Source organism: Ursus arctos, unplaced genomic scaffold, assembly GCF_023065955.2.
Source record: "Ursus arctos isolate Adak ecotype North America unplaced genomic scaffold, UrsArc2.0 scaffold_11, whole genome shotgun sequence".
In the NCBI taxonomy this organism is placed as follows: domain Eukaryota; kingdom Metazoa; phylum Chordata; class Mammalia; order Carnivora; family Ursidae; genus Ursus; species Ursus arctos.
The window spans coordinates 46,239,816-46,264,436 of record NW_026622775.1 but is presented as its reverse complement, the minus strand read 5'-3'; the positions used below and the strand labels follow the sequence as shown (position 1 = coordinate 46,264,436).

General features: G+C 38.8%; 1 long non-coding RNA gene across 2 annotated transcripts in view; it reads right to left on the bottom strand.

Annotated features, from left to right (window-relative positions):
- Positions 1 to 1,172: 1,172 nt before the first annotated feature.
- Positions 1,173 to 24,621, bottom strand: part of LOC113255805 (uncharacterized) — a 31,032-nt gene continuing 7,583 nt past the window's right edge. The window contains exons 3-4 of one of the 2 annotated variants that reach the window (XR_008958658.1): positions 4,447 to 4,545; positions 1,173 to 1,704 (exon numbers count right to left, since the gene is read on the bottom strand). This is a non-coding gene — a long non-coding RNA (uncharacterized LOC113255805). Of the gene's footprint in view, positions 1,705 to 4,191; positions 4,546 to 24,621 lie in introns of those variants that run through there. The other variant, XR_003316447.4, reaches the window with a different exon arrangement.

Sequence of the window (24,621 nt, the reverse complement as noted above, 5' to 3'; positions counted from 1 at the left end):
TTGCTGTTTCACAGGACTGATTCGAATCTCACGACACCCAAGGTATTGGCATGTTTCTACCATACCCAGATTAGATCTCTCCGGGTTTTTTTGTTTTTTAATTGAAACTGTTTAGTCGAATTATTTGCTCTTTAGCATCTTGGGTCACTAGTTATAAAAAGTTGCTTGTGAAATTAAAAAACACATGGAATTCACTACATAGATTTAGAAAATTAAGAGAAGCTATTTCGTAACGAGAGAATGCTTTCCTAATACATATTTAACAATCAAGGCATATAATAACCTGATATCAACAGCAGAGAGCTATTATTTGATTTGGGGAAGGGAGGAGTTTTCGTATTTGAGTCGACTTTCCTACCCAGTCCCACCCAGCCTCTGTGAGAACTTTAGCCTCTGGTGTGGAACTCTCCCAACAGCCTCTGATGGTGTAGGAACGTGCCAGACTCAAACCAGCTTCTTAATCTGCCTTATAGCGTTAGCTCTTCAGTTTTTCTGCTGAGAAGTAATCGAGATAAAAGTAAGATTCCAACCCTGCCTCTCGTAGCTTCTCCTTCATGAGCAATGAACAGTGACTCACCTGGATTCTCTTAGACTTGTTCAAAGGAGATCCCTTGGAAACTCAAAAAGGCAAATGTATTTCCATGAACATCAGTAATCAAAAATACTTCTTTCTGGCTTTGGTAGGAAACTAGCTGTGAATGATGATGTGCTGAAATTTCACAAAAGTAAGGGAAAAGTGGTAGAAATTGAAATTCAGTCATTTTTTTCCCCGTTCAGATTTCTACTATTAAAATGGTGGATTAAGTGTTCATGCCAGTAAGCAGTCCTTGTTTTGCACAATGGAGTGTACACAGAACTCTGATTTGCAACGTTGGTATCTCTGTTTACTGGGAGCATCTACCTCATGGAACTGCCAGTATTGGTCAGTATCCTATGTAACAGGTATTGGCTTCATCTGGTGTGACTTTATTAAGACATGGTTCCAGGTCATGTTATGGCTGGCACTTGACCACTCTCCCTTCCCCCATCCTTGCGCAGAAAATGTCCTTTATTCTCCAAACTCAAGTGCATTCTCATGCCTACAGCTTTTGTAACTGCACACTTAAGAGGAGTTCGGCATGGTGTCCCTTGTGTCCCCCCACCTCCAAGGACTATTTCAATTCGAGCCCCAGTCCAAGTGTGCAGAATCACCCAAAAGAGGCAATTCAAAAATCAGCCTGCCCCAGACATCACCCTCAATTTTGATCTTCACTGGGCAACTATAAAGGGGGTGTGTGCATTTCAAACTATTAAGGACAGACTTCAGTTAGGCGAGAAAGAAAGGAACTACGATGGTTCCCCTCTCTCCCTTTTCTCCCTTGGCTTCCTCTCAACACCACATTCTTCCTCATTCTGGTTCTGGCCACACATCGCACTCTTAATTTTAAAAGCATACAAAAATCCTGACCAGCAAAATGTGGGGAGATAGCTGTAGGCAGCTCTCCTATCCCGGTTTCGTTATTTCTCTTCTTGTCTGTTCAAGGCCTCTTCAAAAACCCCATCTTTTGCCTGTCGTCCATTGGTCACTGCCTTACTCCCTGAAGTTCGTCATACTCCCAGTCTCCAGCATGGTCGTGTGGCTTGTCCCAATTCCATACATCTCATTTGCCTCATCCCACTCACTCCATCTTAGAAAATCTACTGGCTGGCTTCTCCTGTATGCAGCTGTCAAGAAGAGAAAGGAATAAAACAATATCCAGAATTCTTGGGAGATGACAGAATAACACTTAAGATGGGAAAGGAGGAATTGTAAGAGAGCTAACTTACTTATCCTGTTCTGTTCTGAGTCCTGCTGACAGTTCTCTCCAGTGAATGAATGTATGTTCTGGAAGTTGCTTTAGGAGTTTCACTTGTACGATTAGATTGCCCTGTACTCTATAGCCTACCTAATATCTATTACCCCTTCTTCCTAACAGAACTCCAGTTTTGTTCAGGTGTCCATCTCTCCCCTAGGCCAGCGTGCTTCAGGTAAACTGACATTATCCCCAAACTAGCTGAATGATCTGAGGGTCATTCCATTGCTTGTGCAAGGTATTGGTTCAGGAATGAGCCCGTGAGGCAATTCTAGCCAAGGAGGCAAGAAGGAAAGGAGCTAGAGAAGGAGTGATTTCTCACTCTTAAGAGAATTCTAAGGAGAGATGGGGGTGGTTGTTGTTTCTTCCTTTGGATGTTGTTTGTGTCCGTGTAATTCTACAGCTGTCTTACTAGCAGCCTGGGCATAAAACCAGTTAGTTCGGGAGAGGGCAGAGCAGAGAGGTGGAAGCAAGCTGTGTCTTGATAAGATTGTGGAGCCTCAATACGTCTACCCTAAGCTAACCTTCCCCATTTGATTGGATGATATTTCTATTATCTGAGGCCAAAAGCAGTCTGTAAGAGGGTCCTATTTTGTGTTCTCTATTGCTTGTTATGTGAAACAAATAAGCCCCTGCTTGTTTAACCCTCAGGACACCAATCATCACCAAAGGAACTACTTTATTTTTTCATAGTTTAAAAAAATTTTTTTTGAATTTTATTTGAGAGAGAGAGAACGATTGGGAAAGGGGCAGAGGGAGAAGCAGACTCCTTGTGGAGCAGGGAACCTGACATGGGACTCAATCCCAGGTCCCTATTTTTTCATATTTTTAAGTCATTTTGCAAATCATTTATAAGAAGCAAGAATAAAGGATAGTAGTGAAACAATTTTAAAATAAATTTTAATAAGAATGTAAACATAGTGGGGCACCTGGGTGGCTCAGTCAGTTAAGCGTCTACCTTCAGGTCAGGTCATGATTCCCGGGTCCTGGGATCAAGCCCCACATCTGGCTCCTTGCTCAGCCAGGAGCCTGCTTCTCCCTCTCCTCTGCCTGCCACTCCCCCTGCTTGTGCTCTCTATCAAATAAATAAATAAATAAAATCTTTTTAAAAAAAAGAATTTGAACATAGCAAATTCAAATTTTTATCCTATATTTTCCTGCAATTAAAGAAATATTACCCTAAATGGGCCATGTCTTTTTTTTTTTTTTTTAGGTAATCCCATGCCCATCGTGGGGTTCAATGCTGAGATCAAGAGTTACATGCTCTGCCGACGGAGGCCAGGTACCCCAAGCCATATCCTTTACAACTATTGATCAGTCAATATATATGAACCAGGAACAAAATCATCTCATAAATATTGACTCCAAATTAAGAATACATCTCTAATGTGCTAGTTTATTCTTACTTTTGCTGCTTCTTGCACTTGAATCAACAAAAATACTTTTGAAAATGGTGGCTTGAAATCTTGTTGAAAAGAAGATAGCTATCTTCTTAGCTATAAAACATGTTCATATTTTTTATTATAATAATATTTTTTTATTATATTATGTTAGTCACCATACAGTACATCCCTGGTTTCTGATGTAAAGTTTGATGCTTCATTAGTTGTGTATAACACCCAGTGCACCATGCAATACGTGCCCTCCTTACTACCCATCACCAGCCTATCCCATTCCCCCACCCCCCTCCCCTCTGAAGCCCTCAGTTTAAAACATTTTCATATTTAGATTTATAAACAACGATTAGAACTAACGATTTAAACACATTGGACTTCTTAAACTTATACAAGGTATGTCAATTATATCTCAGAAAAACTGGAGGAAAAAAGAATTAGCAATTCAGTTAATTTTTCCTCTCTACGTCATGATTTCCTTCCATTCACCTTTGCGTATACATTGCCTTTAGCATTTGTTGACTTGTAAACTGTATCAACTATGTATGATGCAAAACATCAAAAAAGATGACAAAGTACATCTTTTTTGGATGGCTCAGGTTCTTGTTGCAAAATATTGAATAATGAAGTCATTCCTGTTGAATGGATAAGAATACCATATTTCCTTTTTATCTTTAAATATATATTGTTGAATTATCAGTTCTTGAGTTTGAGAGAATTTAGGATATCATCATCTAAAGACTCATCATCTGGGGCTGCCTGGCCCAGTTGGTAAAGCATGCAACTCTTGGTCTCGGGGTTTTGAGTTCAAGCCCCACATTCGGTGTAGAGATTACTTAAACACACACACACACACACACACACACACACACACACACACAGATAAAATATTTTAAAAATAAATAAAGACTCATCATTTGGTATTCCGCTTGTGTGATAAACTTCACCATCATCATTAAAGTCTAGTGTCTTTTTGCATTTATTTTCTGATTTTTCTGATACTTTTGAAGTGTTTTCTTCTATCAGTTTCTTTTCTTTGCCATTATGGAACAAAACATGAAATTTCTGAATTCTCACCAGTGATTAATAAAAGGTTTAATAAAAAACTACAAAGATAATGTTTCCAGATTTTTTTTATACCTTCTTAAAAGATGAGATAGTGCTTTGGACAACATAATAAGATAATAGAAGAATGATGTAATAGTGATAATTTATTTTACCATTGAATCAATGTTCTAGGCAATTCCAAATTGTTGTCTTCTTATGTTGTCTTCTCTAGCATAATGGGGCATTGTTGTTGACTAATGTTGAAATAATTCCTAGAATGATAATACAGCAAAATGGTTAAAGCTAAAGAAAATTAAGATCACTAAGATCCCATAAATTATAAAAATCTTCAATGTACCCATATGGTAATTGCAAAACAGAATAAGTTATTACATTTTTTAAGTACATTTACTTTTTGTTTTTTGGGAAAAATAGGAGTTTAGGAAAACTCATAAAATATCCATCCTTATAAATAGGTGGAACCTCTCAGAAAAGAAACTCAAACTCTAAAATTGGATCCAGTGGACTCTTGATGGTGCAAGGGTTAATCCACAGTAAATGACTCTGTGATATTTGCAGCAGAACTCAATCCACCTGATAATCTCACTATACCAATCAGTGACCTCCATGATGCCAAAATCAAGGGACATTTTCATGTCTTCTTTGCAATCATATAATTTACCATTTCCTCCTCTTTGAAACCCTTATTTTTAGTACTTATAGACCTCTTCTAGTTTTAAACAACCTGACCAGCTACTCCCTCAGTCTCTTCTGGAGGGTCCTCCTCTCCCCATCCTTTAAAATATGAAACTCAGCGTTTCTCTTCTCCTCTCATTCGTACTCTCCCTCTCCCTAGATAAGTTCATCCATTCCTGTGACTTTAAATGCCATCTATATATTGACGATACCTAACCTTTTACCTCCAATCCTAACCTCCATTCTAGATCTTTATAACCAGCTATCTACCTGATGTGTCCAAATGGATAACTGACAGGCATCCCACATTGAACTCTCAATTGTTTCTTGTTCCAAAGCCTGCTTCTCTTGCCTTTTTCCTCTTTACACATTTATAACATCTGCCTTTACACATTTGTTTACAATAGAAACCTAGGAAGCATCCTTAACCTTTTGCTTTCTCTCCTCATCCAAAATATTTCTCACATCCATTTTTCTCCCTGTCCATTGGTACTACCCTAGTCCAAGTCAGCATTATCTCCTGCCTGCAAGGGTTGTAATTGGTTACTTTCTTGCCCCACCTCAAATCTATTCTGCATGCAGCTGCCATTGGGATAATTTAAAAATATAAATTGTTTCTTGTCACTTCTTTGATTAAAACTTTTTAGTGGCTTCCCATCGCACTTAGTAAAATCCAAAATTCTTCACATAATCTTCTATATAATTAGGTCCTTCCCTCCATCTCCAAACTTATCTCACATCCCCCCCCCCCACTCACTTGCCATCCTCCAGCCACACTGGTGTATTTTCATTTCTTCCACCAGGCCTCCTCTGCCAGGAATGCCCCCACCCCCAGCTCACAACTCCATCTGAATAATTATTTATCTTTCAGTTCTCAATTTAATGTCACTTACCCACATCGATTGTCTGACTCTCTCAGTCTACATTCTTAATTAAGGACTCTTTTTCCCTCCAGTGTTTGTTATAGCACCCTTTTCTGTTCCTTTAAAGCACTTATCAGGGGTGCCTGAGTGGCTCGGTCGGTTAAGCTTCTGCCTTCAGCTCAGGTCATGATCCCAGGGTCCTGGGATTGATCCCCGCATCGGGCTCTCTGCTCAGCAGAGAGCCTGCTTCTCCCTCTCCCTCTGCCTGCCACTCCCTCTGCTTGTGCTCTCTCTCTGTCAAATAAATAAAATCTTAAAATAAATAAAATAAGGCATTTATCACAATTTATAATTAACCAATAAATAAATATATAGCACCTTTGTTTCCCTCCAGACAAACATATTCCTTTAGGTCATGAGACTATGTCTGTCTTGTTGACTAATATGCCTGGCACATGGTGTCTTCTCAAAAGTACGTTTGTTGACCTCATGAATGAATGAATGAATGAATGAGCCAATGAATGAAGTTCACAGTCCCTACTGCATGTAAGCTCTAGACCCTCACAAAAGAATTCTCTGTAATAATCACTAGATGAGGAAAACTTCCTGAACTTTTTCCACTTACTTTGGTTGGAAAATCAGATCACTGCTGGCCAATTGTAAGTCCCCATTAGGAAACTGATCGTTCATGGGGCTTACACTTTTGTTCCCAATTTCCTGGTTTAAACTTGAAGCGCTTTTGCCTGAGCATGACCAAATTGGTTCGGCAGAGAGTCCTGCCCCAGGTGTGGATTTTGTTTGTCTAATTTGCTTAACATTTACTAGTGCCAGCTGCTATTCCTCTCATCAGCCCTTGCACCAAAGCCCCTTCCTGAGACGAAGCATACTCTATCAGTTAGGATGCCTTTTGCTGCAAGTAACAGAAACTCCAACCCAAACTGGAAAGAACAAAGAAGGGATGTTTTCTGTCAGAAAACAAAAGGTCGGGGTCAAAAGGTCAGGGTCCAAGCATGGTACATCAGAGTTCTGACGCTGCTTCTCTAGGTTTCTTTTGGCTCAACTTTCCTCTGCATGTGGGATTCTTCTTCAGGCTGATAGCAATATGGTCACCAAAGCTCCTGGGATTCTGTGCAGATGGAACAACATTCAACAGAAGATGGGGGTGGTCTCTTCCCATGTGTCTTACTTTCTCGGAAGCTCTACAGAATTTCATCATTGGCAAGGGAAATATGGCTTTACCATGATTAGCTTTGATTAATGGGGAGATTTCCTAAATCACGTGGGGAGGGTGAAGTCACTGGAACAAAATCAAAGATCTAACAAAGAGAAGTGCAGAGTGGGGAAAGTGACTGTTGGGTAAAAAACCAAGAGAATTGGCCACATATGCATTCATTTATACATGATAAAATGCAGGCAGCTGTATTTTCCCTGAGTGTTTTTCAAGAACCCACCACACCATCACTAAGGATTCTTAGTCTAGCCTACAGATTCTTTTTTTTTTTTAAGATTTTATTTATTTATTTGTCAGAGAGAGAGAGAGCACACTTGCATGAGGCAGAGAGAGAAGCAGGCTCCCTGCTGAGCAAGGAGCCTGCTGGGGAGCTTGATCCCAGGAGCTTGGGATCATGACCTGAGCTGAAAGCAGATGCTTAACTGACTGAGCCATCCAGGCGTCCCAAGACTGTGGATTCTTGATCTCCAACTCCATGCATGGAATCTGTGAGATGATAAGCACCAGATACGTGTTTTGTTTTTGTTTTTAAACAAAGTAAATGTAAAAATGTTGATAAGACACTGTTGCTTTTCGGTTTAAAAAATGCCCACAAGATACTTCCTTCTTCTAAACTTTTCAAAAACAGTTTCTTTTTCAGATCATGATTCAGAAAATATTTACCTATTTATTATTGCCTCTGAGGTATGTAACTTTGGTCTAGGCACTCAGTAAAAGCTTGTTCAATTAATCTGTGGACTTTATTTCACCTCCATAGGTGAGGTATTGGGAAAGGCACAGAAATTTTCTCCCATACACTCATTCACACTCAAAAAATAATGATCCACAGTGCATTAAATTTAGAAAATATTGAAAAGTACAAAGATGAATATAATAATACATCCAAAGATAAATAGAAATAGCTACAGTTAGGGATGCCTGGCTGGCTCAGTCGGTGGAGCATGAGATGCTTGGTCTCAGAGTCGTGAGTTCCAGCCCCATGTTGGGAGTAGCGATTACTTAAAATAAATAAATAAATAAATAAATAAATAAATAAATAAATAAATGTAGGATTTATTTTTTAAAGAATAGCTACAGTTAACATGTTTGTGATCTTCCTTCCTGTCCTTTTTTTCCCTTTCTTATTCATTTGTTTGACAGGAATTTTTTTTTAATAATATTTTTTTATTATATTATGTTAGTCACCATACAGTACATCCCTAGTTTTTGATGTAAAGTTCCATGATTCATTACTTGCGTATAACACACAGTGCACCATGCAATACGTGCCCTCCTTACTACCCATCACCAGTCTATCCCATTCCCCCACCCCCCTCCCCTCTGAAGCCCTCAGTTTGTTTCCCAGAGTCCATAGTCTTTCATGGTTCATTCCCCCTTCTGTTTACCTCCCCCTTTCTTCTTCCCTTTCTTCTCCTACCAACCTTCCTACTTCTTATGTTCCATAAATGAGTGAAACCATATGATTATTGTCTTTCTCTGCTTGACTTATTTCACTTAGCATAATCTCCTCCTGTCCCGTCCACGTTGCAGCAAATGTTGAGAAATCGTTCTTTTTGATGGCTGAGTAATATTCCATTGTGTATATGGACCACATCTTCTTAATCCAGTCGTCTGTTAAAGGGCATCTTGGCTCCTTCCACGATTTAGCTGTTGTGGACAATGCTGCTATGAACATTGGGATGCATATGGCCCTTCTCTTCACTACATCTGTATCTTTGGGGTAAATACCCAGTAGTGCAATTGCTGGATCATAGGGTAGCTCAATTTTTAACTTTTTAAGGGAACTCCACACTGTTTTCCAAATTGGCTGTACCAACTTGCATTCCCACTGACAATGTAGGAGGGATCCCCTTTCTCCACATCCTCTCCAACATTTGTTGTTTCCTGCCTTGTTTGACAGGAATTTTTATTTCAGAATCTGATGATCCCGCAGTCAATACTTCAACAAACATCATAGTTTGTTTTTCTTAAATCATTAATTCTACGTAAATTCATCAGTTCGTGTATTTAGTCAGCAGTCATCCAGTATTTCAACTATGTTCTAGCCAGTGGCCCTCAAGTGTGTGTTGCCCAAGAAATACCTTAGAATTCTGCTTAAAACAGTGATTTGTCTAGAGTATTTGGCCTCTACCTCTCCCCCTTCCCGCCCCCCCACCACTTCTTCAAATCTCTCTAAAATGACATCAAAGGAATAAAAAAGAAAAGGTATTAGCTTACAAAGAACAAAGATAAGAAGAGGGCAAGACAGTGATTACAGATTTTAATAAGTGTTTGGTCAAGGATAAGTGTTTGGTAGATGGAAAGTGGATGAAGGAGTAGTAATTAATTGAACAGAGAAGAAGAATTCAAAACATAAGAATGAAGAAGAGGGGGGCACCTGGATGGCTCAGTCCTTAAGCATCTGCCTTCGGGTCAGGTCATGATCCCAGTGTTCTGGGATCGAGCCCCGCATGGGGCTCCCTGCTCAGCGGGAAGCCTGCTTCTCTCTCTCTCCCCCTGCTTGTGTTCCCTCTCTCGCTGCCTCTCTCTCTGTCGAATAAATAAATAAAATCTTAAAAAAAAAAAAAAAGAATGAAGAAGAGGGCCAGTTCCCATCAGAGGCTCTGTAAAGCCTCAGCATTTGGGACCTGCCAGGTCCCTGAAGGGGAAGTGGGTGCAGGCTGAAAATAGGAGGGATAGGTAAAGGTCTACATATGAAATAGACCCCCAGGTTCCTTTCTATACTCAACCTGCCCAGCCAATTTTTGGTCAGTGGATCAGAAAGGAGGCATTAAGTGAATGTTCAGTTCCCAGAGAAATAGAATGATGACAGAGAACAGAGAAAAGCTCTCCAGACATTCACAACTAGGGGAGTCCAATAAAAAGCTGGTTCATTACTAGAGCATCTACTTGTGAATTTCCCAAATCAGTACTATACACAGGGAATTCTAGTAAAATGTTAGAATCACGAGAAATTTTATGAATACCTCCAACAGGGTAAGAAAAGTACACATAAAAGTGAAAGGGATCTGGAGGGATTAGAAACAATGCAAGGAGAAAAGGACTTAAAACCATAACTGATTATCATCATCAAAGAGACAAAAGGATATCTATTTATAAAACAAAAACAAAAAGTGACCAAAAAAAAAAAAAAAAAGGAAAACATAAAGAAAGAGCTCTTAAAAATAAAATCTATGGTGGTGTAAATTGAATATTCAATACAAACACTGGATGATAAATTTGGGAAAGATGGAAAACAGAGGAGGAAAGATGAGAACATTACAGAATCCATTCAGTGACTTACTAATATGAGTTTCAAAAAGAGAGATCAGGGGTGCGTGGGTGGCTCAGTTGGTGAAGTGTCTGCCTTCGGCTCAGGTCATGATCCTAGGGTCCTGGGATCAAGGCCCACTTCGAGCTCCCTGCTCAGTGGGGAGTCTGCTTCTCCCTCTCCCTCTGTCTGCCGCTCCCCCTGCTTGTGCTCTCTCTCTCCCCCCTCCACCCTCTCTGTCAAATAAATAAATAAAATCTTTTTAAAAAAAGGGATCAGAGAAAACAGAGGGGAACAAATCAACAGAGAAATAATAGAAGAAAATTTCCCAGATAGGACTCACCCAGAACAACAAATTTTTTTAAAGACCCACTTCAAGGCATGTCATTGTTACATTTCAGAACGCCTTGGTTAAGGAAAAGAATTCTAAAACCTTTCAGAGAAAAAATGCTGATCACAAAAAAATGGAATGACTTAGAATAGCATTGGAATTGCTACTAACCACTCCTGATGGTAGAAGACAATAAAGCACTACCTTAAAAATTCAGAGGAAAAACTATTTTCAGCCTAGAATCCTTTATGAAACTAAACTGTAACTCAAGTAACATAGAATACACAAAATTTTCATATATACAAGATCACACACATTATACCTCCATTCTTTCTTGGGAAGCTGGAAGATGTATTTTAGCAAAATAGGGGATTAAAATATGAAAATGGAAGATAAAGGAGAAGATCCTAGAAAGAAAAGCAGCAGGGAAAGTTGTAAAGGGGCAGGAAGGAATGTCCCAGGACTTCTAGAAAACAGCCAGGCCAGAGAGGAGGAGGAGGAGGGAAGAAGGCTCCAAGAGTAGCTCAGAAAAATGGAATAGAAGTTGTTGAGCATAAAGAACATATTATTAATAAGTATATGGCAGAGATGCCAGAACATTGGGGGAAAATTAACAATGGGTAGATGGAAAACCAAACAAATGATAAAATGAGGCAATTATTAACTTCAGAAAAATGGAAAGCTTATACAGGAAAAGAGGTGTGATTGCAACGCATTACTTGGCTCAGTGAACAATATTTATATAGTTTCAATGATGTAATGCTGACTATTGATTTCACAAAAAAATCGATATAATTATATTGGGGGTTAGAAGAAGAAAAATAGAGTTGGGAAGCAATATTCTAGTATTTATTCACAATGTCAGGACATCAACAGGCAAATCAAGGAACAGCTACATAAGCATATAAAGATATGGAGGAAAATTATCAGTGAAATTAGCTAGAAAAGTTGAGGGTGTTAACCTGTCATGCTTGGAGTGGGCATGGGGAAGGGTGGGGTAGGAGACTGCTGGTTTTAATCATAAGCCTTGCAGTATTATTTGACTTTTAAAATGATACACATGAATGTGCTTGTGTGTGTATGTGAATGTGTGTGTGTTTTTTCCTTTGATAAAAAAAACAGTTTATTTTGGGGGTGCCTGGCTGGCTCAGTTGGTAGAGCACGTGACTCTTGATCTTGGAGTTGTGAGTTTTTTGAGCCCCACATTTAAAAATAGAGTCTTTAAAAAAGATAGTTTAGGGGCCTCTGAGTGGCACAGTCGGTTAAGCATTCGACTCTTGGTTTCAGCTCAGGTCATGATCTCAGGGTCTTGAGATCAAGTCCTGCATTGGGCTCTGAGCTCAGTGAGGAGTCTGCTAAAGTTTCTCTTTTCCTCTCCCTCTGCTCCTCCTCTCTCTCTCTCTCTCCCTCTCTCTTTCAAACAAATAAAAAAATCTTTAAAAAAGGGTTTATTTTTAAATAGTCTCACCTGTGGACATTGTTAAACGTCTTCTTTCTGAGCGTGCTCCTATGCAATTCCAATCCAGTAAGTCTGCAGTGGGACTCAGGAATCTGAACTTTTAACTAGAACCTCAAGAAGTTTGGAGGCAGATCGTTCATGGATGATATTTTGAGAAATCTCATCCCGATCTGCTGAAATTATATATAAAATTTCATAACAATGTGCAGTTTTTTGGAAGGAGTCCATAATTTTTAGATTCTCTTTGATTCCTCAAACCCGAAAAAGTTTAAAAATTGATATTCTATGTCTGCCTTCTACTTTCCTTCCAAGAATAATTGAGATTCCATTAATTATTTAAGGTTGAAGCACAGCTAATTATTGTTACAGTGAATTAAACACTTCATAGAACTCATTACATAAGCACGAATTGAAAGCATTGGCAAAATTCTTAGTCAATTGCTTAGTATATTACCAAGGTAAATACCAGTGCATTACTACTGCAGTAAATTGAATATAAATCTAGTAGCTTGAAAAATTTCATACAAATCCGTTAGTACGTACCAGTGGCGTTGACTAAATCTATAGTTAAATTTATTCGGCTGAAAAAAATGTTCATTTATGGCCATTTGACAATCTTGTATTTTTAACAAATTCAGTAATTTTATGGTGAAAGCCAGCCTTCCTCCAACTTAGGCTTTTAGCCTTTTAAAAACTAATTTTTTAGTTTTGGGTCCCTGCCCTCCTTGGGAGCTTTGTACTATCACTTTGCTACTGCTCAATAAACCTTGTTTTGCTGCCCATAAATAAATACTGATTTTTCTCTATAAAACATTACAAGAATTCATGAGATGTGATTTGGATTAAACTAGACAGCAAAATGTGATTTCAGATTAATTGCTACAAGGAATTAAATTTTATTTTATTTTTTCTTTAAACTTTATTCAGTAAGTTAAAGAAATGAATTTTTTAAATTTTAGTGACTATAAAAGGTATAAAATATTTTAAAAGATAAATCACAAAAATCATCACAAACCAGGAGCTAACAAGTTAGTATGTGTTGTATGGACAATAATGTACAACATGACCATTATTAGTCATTTAAGCTGATTATGCACCCATTTGCATAGCAAATGTCCCTTCTTCATATATCAAGTCATCTCTGATATTCTTAGGTACAGCACACCATTTCTTAAAAATAATAGCAAGGCCATCCATAGCATTGACTGTGTCCCGGACCTTGTTCTAAGCATTTTCCTTGCAGTATCTCATTTAACTCTGACACTAGCAGTATGAGGAAAGTGTTATTATTATCCCTATTTTACAGACAAGAAAATTGACCCGCAAAGTTATATAGCTGTACACAGTCAGCGAACGGCTGAGCTGTGATCTGAACTCATCAATCTGGCACTGGAATCTGTCCTCTTAACTGCTCTGCTGTACTCCCCCAATGCATATTAATGTAGAACAATCACATAAACAATTACATCAATATGTATGGTAACTTCTTAAATATAGATGTTTTAAAGATGCATCTTAAAAGAAAAATATCACTATGAAAAAAATTGTTTTCATTGTTTTCACAGAACACCTTTAAACCTCATGTTTCAGGGAACACGTTTTCTGAAATGATGGTTTAAGTAATGGTTTGAAATTTTCATTTCCATCGTTCCTTTTCGGCTGGGTCCTTCTCTCAGCCCCTTCTGAATTTACTTGCCTCCCCTGAGCTGCTTCTTTTTCAAGACATAATAGGAAGACACCTTCATGCAACCCTCTGTCTACAAATGCTTACTTAACAAGCCTGCATTTCCTGTTCCTCCCACCCCCAATTAAATGCTTAATCTTTGAGCTACAATTCTCAATTGTTTTCCAGTCAAGGTGTAAATGAGAGTTAAATATCACTACATTCCATTTTTTGGGAAAAAAAATGTTAAACCATATTACATCAGTGTAAAGAACATATATCATATGAAATCTAAGTGTCCTAACAAAGTGGCACCTCTTCTTTAATAGCCAGAAATTTTTGCATCACTGTTTGATATCCTTGAACCAATATTTCTACTTCAATTCTCCCACTTGATTTTATCTTTTTTTTTCAAGACTTATTTATTTTAGAGAGAGAGAGAGCGAGCCAGGGGAGGGGCAGAAGGAGAGAGAGAATCTAGAGCACACTCCCCGCTGAGCTTGGAGCTGAGGTGGGACTCCATCCCAGGACCCTGAGATCAGGAGCTGAGCCAAAACCAAGAGTCAGTGGCTCACCTGACTGAGCCACCCCAGGTGCCCCATCCCACGTGATTTTATCTTAAAACATTTATATTTGAAAACCTTTGATTATTTGATTATTCCTGGGTTAATTAAAGCTCTAAATATTAAAAAACTCTATCAGTTTAATTATTAGTAATACAAAATTTATCAATGTAACAAATCTGTAATTCTTTTCTTTTTAAGATTTTATTTATTTATTTGAGAGAGAGGGAGAGAGAGCATGAATGGGGGTAGGGGAAGAGGGAGAAGCAGACCACCCCCCCAACCCCCCCACCCCCGAGTGCTGACCCTGACTCAGGGCTCCATCACAGGACACTGAGACCATAACCTAAGCCACAGTCAGACACTCAACCGACTGAGCCACCCAGGTGCCCCAACAAATTTGTAATTCTTAAACAAAAAATTAAATTGTGTTGTAAATGCATTTCTCAGTGACAGATGGAGCTAGATTCAATTTTACTCACTCTATGGATAAAGATTACTCATGGTGTGAATGAGACTGGTTCAACATTTATTTATGCTTTTCGTTTGTTTTTATAGTTATAAATGCTGAGAAACTTCATTTACAAAATAAGGAGATGAGAATTCAAGGAATTTTGTTACAGCATTATAATTTTTTCCATCCAAGTTTTATTTTAAAAATCACTGTGTTCTATCATTATAAATTAGACTGGTGTCCAGCATGTGGAAAACCCTCTGTTGGAAGTTAGCATTAAGTCTCAACTGTTTTTAATGGACTTTTTATTCTCTTCTATTTGTTTTTTCCTTTCCAGTTAATTATCATGCTCTGTAATTATTATAGATTTAAAGGATATTTTGATATCTGTCAAGGGCCAGTCCATCACTCTCAAAATTATTTTGGCTCATATTTACAGTTCCCAAAGGTTTTTATGATCAACTTGTCAAGTTTTAAAATTTGGGGTTAGTATATTTATTGAAGTGCACTGAATTTTAGATTAATTTGGGCATGTTTGATATTGCTCCAATACTGAGTTTTCTCATCTAGGATCTCAACAAGTCTCTCCATTTATGCAAGCCTTCTTTCATGTCCCACAGTAAAGTTTTATGGTTTCCTTCATATTTCTTTCTGAATGTAAGATAACACAAATACTTTGACCACTTTAAGTGCATTCCTTCTTTCTTTGTCCTCTCTTACTTCTTTCTTTCCTTATTCTTTTTCTCTTGCTATTCCAAATAGATTATAAACTTGCACAGGATTGGGACTGGATTGTCCTGATAACCTCCTAAGTGGTTAAAACTTTGCTAGAATGGTTGCTAAGGAAAGAAATACTTGTTGAATAAATAAATGAATGAAAGGCTTGATTCATAAACTAGAAATGCAACAGGAAGAATCTGGGGGATATTCCAGGAAAGGCCTCAAAAGAATTAAAATTCCTTAAAATGGATGGCAAATTATGGCTTGGTTATACCACAGGACAGATTTGACAAGCTATTCGAGATATCTATATCTATATCTATATATTTTTAATTAAAGAGATAAAATGACCTAGATATTAGATAAATTCTCCTACTATGGATTCACTCAGAGACCAGAGGAGATAAAATATATGCTTCTGATTTCCTCAGACTTTGAGAAAAATGCAAAAGTTTTTCTACCTGTGAGGTTTTCTGAAACATTATTGAATATCAAGGATAATTTAAACTTTTTTTTTTTTTAAGAATGTCTGCTGCCTAAACATCACAGACTTAGTCTTTTAAATAAGGAACATTTTAAACCCAAAGACTAAGAGGTATTAGGGGTGGAGAAGGAATTTTTGAGAGGAGCCCTTCTGTACGTTTTGTCTGTCACTTCAACCACTCACATGTCTGTTGCCTGAAAGAATATCATCCATGCAAACTAGTCCCATCCTCCTTTGCTTACCTGTTACCTTGTAGACAGAGCCATGGAGGTCAGTAGACATTGATGTGGGCTAGGAAAAGGAAAAGGGCTCAGAGTCACTGTACTTGGGGCAGGGGTACACGGGGGCGGGGGGGGGGGGAGATGAGGCATACATTTTTTTTTTTTAAAGATTTTATTTATTTGACAGAGAGAGACACAGCCAGCGAGAGAGGAAACACAACCAGGGGGAGTGGGAGAGGAAGAAGCAGGCTTCCCGCTGAGCAGGGAGCCCGATGTGGGGCTCGATTCCAGGACCATGGGATCACGCCCTGAGCTGAAGGCAGACGCTTAATGACTGAACCACCCAGGCGCCCCTGAGGCATACATTTTTGAGGCACTAGAGAGGTTGCACCAGCCGTGACCCTCTCTGTTCTGGAGTTAGAAATCGAAAGTGAATAAAACTTCTTAGGCAGCAGGAATTCATTGTGACAGAAAGTTCCACCGACCCAAGACTCCTGCCACAGCTTAATGAACAGAGCCTGGGGAGTGTGAGGAAAGCACTGATCTTGTTGCTGTGTGGTCCCAAAGTGAAGCTGAGGAGCCACCTGAAAATGTCAGAAGCTTTCATCCAGAAGCCTGAGGAAAGCCCTGCCCTTCCTCAAGAGAGGGAAGTCCTTTAACATGACAGCTATTTTTCTTAGTCTTTGGAAGAATTCACACCACTCCTTCCCCCAGCTTTGTGTGCGGTGGTGGGAGCAAAGAGGTGATCTCAGAATTTCTAGAAAGGCCTTAGTCCTCCCTATCCAACAACAGGCACAGCCTTGCTAACATTATCTAACTTGAAACCATCAGGATTAATCACATTATCCCTTTATCCCTGTTTACATCATCACTGCAAGAAGCCAGTGGACTCCCAGGTCATCCTCTAGCTCCTTTACTCCAATTCCCATACAGCTCTTAATCTCATTCTCCTCCCTTCTTCCACCCTCCCCTACTCTCAAAATGTGACCCCTGTGCTCACTATAATGCCCAGTCTGTCAGCAGCAAAATTCCTACAGGCTCTCAACCTGCTCTGCGAAAGTCCCCTTTCACTGTCCTGCTCCAGCTGAAATCTGAATCTCCCCAGGAGATTCCTCCTTCCCCCGTAGCCCTCTCTAGTGGTGGCCCTTTTCTCTACCATCTCTACCGCACCCTACCCGACTACAGAGTGAGGGTGCTCCTTGCTCCTCATTGCCATTTTCAAACCCTCTCCCCACCAAATCCCCAGCTTTGAACCACATGTCATCAGATATACCACTTACTGTCTCTTATTGTCACTTGCCCTTATTTCTGAGTTTAGCAGCTGACTCATGGTCACTTTCTCCAGTGGTGCTCCTAACATAATTCTAGGTAATTTCAATATTCATTTGGTCAGATTTCAAATATCCTGGCCTTAGTTCCTTGACTTCTTCTTCCTATAATTTTGCCTTTCACTCTTTATCAGTCACTCACTATGAAATCATACTGTAGACCTTGGCATTATCTGTAACAGTAACCCCTTCATGTTCTCAATGTCAAGCATCCCTCTAGTACCACTACTCCCTCCAGAGCCCTGACTCCTACAGCCTTCTCTTCTGCCGAGACCTACAGTCCCTTGACTCAACCACCTTTCAGTTATGCCTCATTCTCCTCAGATCCTCTCATAGCCTCATCACGTAGCATTAAATCCCGTGGTCAGTTATTAGAATCAGTTCCTTACAGGGAGTTCTAATTATTTGCTAAAATCTATCCTCTTGTCTTCCAAAATCAGAGCATTGTAGCTAAGCACAGAGCTGACCATACACACCACATTTCTCAGGCTTCCTTGCATTTAACTGTAGCCATAGGACTAAAATTTTGCTAATAGAATATGAGCCTAAGTAATGTGTGGGGCCTGCAGGCTAGGCCCTTAAAACAAGGGCAATGCTTGCTCCTTAACACTCTCCTTCCCCCTCCTGATAACTGGGAAAAGGTGTGCCTGCTACCCAGTTTCCAGGATTGAGTTGAGAAAAAAAAGTTCTGGGTCATGAAAGAGAAATTAAGGTAGAAGGCCCCTCAGTCCCTAAATGAGACTGAGACTCAATGGCCTGGAATGGTCATTTCTGCTTAAAATTGAAATAAAATCTGCCTTAAGTCACAGAATTAATGTTGGGTTGCTTTGTTACAGCAACCTAGCTCTATTCTAAACAACTCGCCACTCCCTTGGTGATCCATCATTTGCTAATACTCACCTGGCAAAACCATTCATGGAAGCTGGCCAGAGAAAACCCCTGCTGCTTAGTCTTACTTTCAATTCTTGGCCACTGAATTGCATTCGGCTTTATTTATTTATTTATTTTAAATATTTTTATTTATCTATTTGACAGAGAGAGAGAGAGAGTCAGCAAGAGAGGGAACACAAGCAAAGGGAGTGGGAGAGGAAGAAGCAGGCTTCCCGCCGAGCAGGGAGCCCAATGCGGGGCTCGATCCCAGGACTCTGGGATCACGCCCTGAACCGAAGGCAGACGCTTAACGACTGAGCCACCCAGGCACCCCTGCATTTGGCTTTAAATGCTGCCTGACAATCATATCATATCTCCTTGGTACACTCAGTCTCCCACTCTTCTAGATAAACTATTCTCCTTTCTCAAACTTCCAACACCTTCCCCTCATTCTCACTCTTACCTGATAACCCTGCATTGTATTTCATTGAGGGAATTGAAGGCTTCAGAAGAGAGTTTCTTTTTAATATTTTATTTATTTATTTGAAAGAAAGAGAGTGCACGTGCACAGGAGCAGGGGTGAGGAGCAGAGGGAGAAGGAGAAGCAGACTCTCCATTGGGCAGGGAACCTGACGTGGGACTCAATCCCAGGACCCTGGGATCATGACCTGAGCCAACGGCAGCCGCTTAACTGACTGAGCCACCCAGGCGCCCCTCAGCATACATTTCCTACAGATAATGACTGTAAAAAATGACAGTCACGACACCAACTTAATATCCAACAAATCTAAATACATGATCAGAATTTAAATTTCCTATATTGTCTCAGAAACATCTTTTTATAATATATCTGCTCAAATCAGGCTCTAAACACATTATATTTGGCTGGTATGTCATTCAAGTCTTTCTTCTTCTCTAAGTTTCCCTCCACCCTTTTCTCATGCCATATATATCATGCCATATTATATGTATATTTATTTATTTTTTTTAAGGTAATTTTTCCTGTATAAGTTTCCACATTCTGGAGTTGACTGTTTACATCCTCATGATGTCATCTAGCATGTTCTTCTCTCCTGTATTTCCTAGAAACTGGTAGTCCTATCTTGAGGCTTGATTCTCTGCTTTCTTCAATCCATTCCAGTCACACATTCACCCTACTACTACTGTGTGTGTGTGTGTCAAGTTCATCGATGACCCATATTGCTAAATCTAATGGCCCATTCTCAAGCCTTGATCCATTGGTAGTATTTAAATTGATCACTTCATCCTCCTTGGTGCTTTTCCTTTATTTGGATTATAGGACACCACACTGTCATAGTATTGCCTTGACTTACTTGTTGCTCCTTTTCAGTACTTTTGCTGGCTCCTGTTTACCATTGCTACCTCTAAATGTTAGAGTGCTATAGGATTATGTTTTGGTTCTCTTCTCTATCTGCACTAAGTCCATTGGTGATCTCACCCAGTTCTCAGGCTTTAAGTACCATTTTATACATGCTAACTTTCTAATTTATAGCTTTAGGCTGGATCTCTTCCAAGAAATCCAAATTCATTATGGCCAACTGTTTATTTGACATAATAACCATTTGAGTGTCTAACAAGCTCCTCAACTTGATCATGTCCATAATTTGACACATGACCTTCCTCCAAATCTGCTCCTCTCTTAGAATTCTCCATTCTATTTGATAGAACTCCATCTTTCCAGTTGTTCAGGTAAAAAAAAAATCTTAGAATAATTCTAGGTACTTTCTTTCTCTCCATCCCAAATAGACTCTGTCAGCAAATCCCAGTCTGGTCATCTTGCTTCAGTCCATTGTCATCTCTTGCCTCTTATCATAGCCTCCTAACTGATATCTGACCTACTCCTTTGTTTTATTAGGACAGCTGGAACGATCTTTTAAAAAATGTAGGTCACATCAGGTCACTCCTTTGCTCAAAATAGTCCAGTGACTTCCCTACTTCTTTATAGTAAGAGTTGAAGAACTTAAAATGACCTATGAGACCCTACATATCTTGTTCTAATACTTCTCTGACATTTCTCCCAATATTCTACCTCCATGCTTATTCTACTCAGGCCATGCTGGCCCTCTTACTGTTTCTATCACATACCTTCTCTCAATTCACCTTAGCATTTGGTGTTTTGCTTGGTATGTTCTTCCCACAATATCAGCATGGCTCGCTCCTTCAAAAGGTAACAGGTTTTACCTTTTCAATGAGTCCTTTCCTGACCACCATCTTTAAAATTATATTTCTCTAGAAGTTAAATTGAGAGGTCAAAGAGCATAAGCATTTGTGTTTTGATAAATATTAAAATATTACCAAATTACTCTCACCAATTATGTATGAGTATACAAGTTTCCCCCATAACCTGGCCAACTGAGGCTGCTAACAACTTTTGAATTTTTGATAATCACAGTGTAGTTTTAATTTTCATTTCTTCTCTTATGAGGGAGTTTAAATATCAATTTAAGAGCAATTTGTATTTCCATTTCTGAAAACTGGAAGTTCATATCCTTTGTCCAATTTTCTAAGGATGTTGGTCTTTCTCTTATTTATTTGCAGAAGCTCTTTGTATGCTATGTAAATTAATACCTAGTCTGTCGTGTGAGTTAGAATAAAATTTTCCTAGTTTGCCATTTGTCTTTGACTTTATTTATGATGGGTTGTTCTATGCAGAATTTTTTTAAATTGGAAGACTAATTCATCAATATTTTCTTTTATGGATTCTGAGTATACTGTCATACCACAAAAGGCCGTACCATATCTCTCACCTGGGATAATTTTTTTATCACACTTTTTTTTTTAAACATTTCAATCTTTTATCCATCTGGAATTCATTTTGGTACAGGATGTGAGATATACTTCCAATTTTATTGTTTTTCCAGATGGCCAACCATTTGTCCCAACACCATCTATTGAATGCTCTGTTTTCTCCATTGACATGAAATGCCACTCAGGAGATTCTTAGGCAAACTTTTATGGCCGTGAGCTTAGGTTGATGTAACACTGTTCTCTCTTTGTGAAACCTCCGCTGGCACGCAGAAACCTCAGATTTGCCACTGAGAGCTGCAAACTGGTCTAACCTGTAACATGCTGAAAGCCCACACCCAGTAAATGCATACATAATGTCTTCAAATTGTAGCTTGAAATATTGTGAGCACATGATTCTCATATAGTTAGTTCCTCCACCCCACCCACATTCTTTCCAATAATGCCAAAAGCTGGCAGGAAATAGTCACATGGTTTTTGGTTGTTTGTTCAATATACGAGGAAAACCAGAACTTAATATTTGCAAATCACATTAAACTGCGGAGAAGAGAACTGCTATTGTAATCCTCATATTACCTTTTGTACATCAAGCATGTTGTTATAACATCAGCATTCTGGGTTTACCGAAGTTTTATTCCAATTAGTATAAATTCATCTCTTTGTTCAACTAGCTGTGAAACCAGGTCACCAGGTATGGATTATGAGGGCCAAAATTTGGGGGGATGGAATGAAATTTTTCAGAATTGGTGATGTCATATGAGACCATTAAAGCTGGTTCACCTGGCATCTAGGATTAGGATTTTTTTTTAAGGTAAGATACATATTTATTGTTTAGTGATAATTATGACACTAAGATACTGAAAAATACTGTTATAGTTTTTGAATTAAGTGCCGAATCATCAAAAACAATTATGAAAAATAGAATTTAAGGTTCAAAGCTATGTGGCTGTGTTCCTTAATGGAAATACTATATGACAGAATAGGGGTTTGACAGAGACAGAGAGAGAGCACTAGCAGGGCAAGCAGTAGGCAGAGGGAGAGGGAGAAGCAGGCTCCCCACTGAGCAGGGAGCCTGAGGCAGGGCTCCATCCCAGGACCCTCGGATCATGACCTTGAGCCAAAGGCAGATACTTAACTGACTGAGCCACTCAGGCACCCCAGACAGACAGGGTGAGTTTAATCTTGATTCTTCCACCTTTTATCTAAGGAATTTGAGCAAGCAACCTAACTTCTGTAAGCCTCAATTTCCTCTTATATAAAATAATAATGATAATACTACTTACTGCTTTAGGGATTAATGAGAAAATCCACTTAAACCATAAGTAAGGCATTTCCTCCCTATCTGATTGGCAAAGACCAAAAAATGTAATGCTATATTGGGTGGTGAGAATATGGTGGAAACAGGTTCTCTCACACATTGCTTGAAGGAGTGTAAACTGGTGAAACTACCATATAAAACAGTTTGGCAATAACTATCAAAATTACAAATGCACATACATACCTCTGGCCAACAATTCCTCTAGCTGGAATTTATCAAGCAGATGTACTTTTATTTTATTTATTTATTTTTTTTTTTTTTTATTTGAAAGAGCAAGAGAGTGCGTGTGTGCGTGCAAGCAGGACGAGGGGCAGAGGGAGAGGGAGAGAGAGAGAGAGAGAATCTCCTTGCAAACTTGCTGCTGATAACGAAGCCCCCCCTCCCAGGAGCCTGAGATTACGGCCTGAGCCAAAACCAAGAGTCAGAAACCCAACCAACTGAACTACCCAGATACCAACCAGCAGATGTACTTTTTTATTTTTTTTTAAAGATTTTATTTATTTATTTGTGAGGGAGACAGAGAGAGAGAGAAAATCATTGAGCATGAGCAGGCAGGCAGAGGGAGAAGCAGCCTCCGCACTGAGCAAGGAGCCTGATGTGGGACTTGATCCCAAGACCCTGGGATCATGACTTGAGCTGAAGGCAGACACGCTTCACCAACTGAGCCACCCAGGCATCCCAGCAGATGTACTTTTAAATGAATGAATTGATAACCGTATGCTGATATTTATTGCAGTACTGTTATAGTAAGAAAAGAGTGGAAAACCTAGATTTCCATCTTTAAAGGGCTGTTTTGGACGCATGCAATCAAATACTATGCTGTAATAAAGAACAAGGAGACAGCTTTATTACTGAATGAGATATTACCAAAATATATTATTAGTAATCAAAAGAAGCAAAGTGTAGAACAGTGTGTAAAAACAGGGGATGGAAAGCACATAACATATATACATATTTGCTTGTATAATCATAGAAATGCTCAAGAAAAACACTCAGGAGGTAGTAGCACTGATTTCCTCTAAATCTAGAATTTCCTGGTGGAAATTTTCTAAGAATTTCATGTGTCCAGGAAACTCTTCACTCTATATCCTTTTCATCCCTTGATTATACTCTGAATGTGTAACTTATTTTTTACAAAATAAATCAATAGGGGAAAGCCTAGCTGGCTCAGTCTGTAGAGCATGCGACTCTTGACCTCGGGTTTTAAGTTTGAACCCCATGTTGAGTGTAGAGATTACTTAAATATAAGATCTTCAAAAAAAAAACAAAACCAAACAAATTAACAAGGGCACCTGGGTGGCTCAGGTGGTTAAGCATCTGCCTTCGGCTCAGGTCATGAGCCTGGAGTCCTGGGATAGAGTCTTGCATTGGACTCCCTGCTCAGCTGGAAGTCTGCCTCTCCCTCTCCCTCCACTCCTACCCCCGCTATATCTCTCTTTTCCTCTCTCTCTCTCTCTCAAATAAATAAAATCTTTTAAAAATAAGTAAAACCTACTAACAAACTAAAAAAATAAATCTAAATATCTAGAAAACTCATGACATATAGTAAGCATGTAATACATATTAGCACTTAATACAAAATTTTAACTTAATTGTAACTATCTTGCACTAAAATAAGATATCCAGAAAATTTTAAAAATCAGCTGCTTAAAAAATCTATATACTACAAGTTTTATAATTTATGGGTAATTTTAAACAAGAAAATTGGTCTTACTATAAATTGTAAAGGCATTTCTCTCAGCCCATGAAGGCTTACGATCTGGGTCTGTTATCATTTAGATTTCTCATAAAAGTATTAAAATATCTAGTAATTTAAAAAATCTTACTTATGCAAAGAACATGATTAGAAGGAAAGATTTTCCATATACAAATGCAGATGTCTCCTGTTAGTCATTGAGCAATTAGGGTTTTGGGAGGTAAGCGGTGTCATGTAAACTTCTCTCAAACATTACTGGATTTTGAAGAAGAAATAGAAATACTTAGAATCATTTATTTATTTACAGTTGAGTTTGCTTTTAGTTCTGAGTTTTGAGCAAATTTGGATGAACTGAGAATAAACGGAGAATTCTTCTATTTTACTTATATGTACTTAGACTATAAATAAACTCTGCATCTAGATTTGTCACACTTA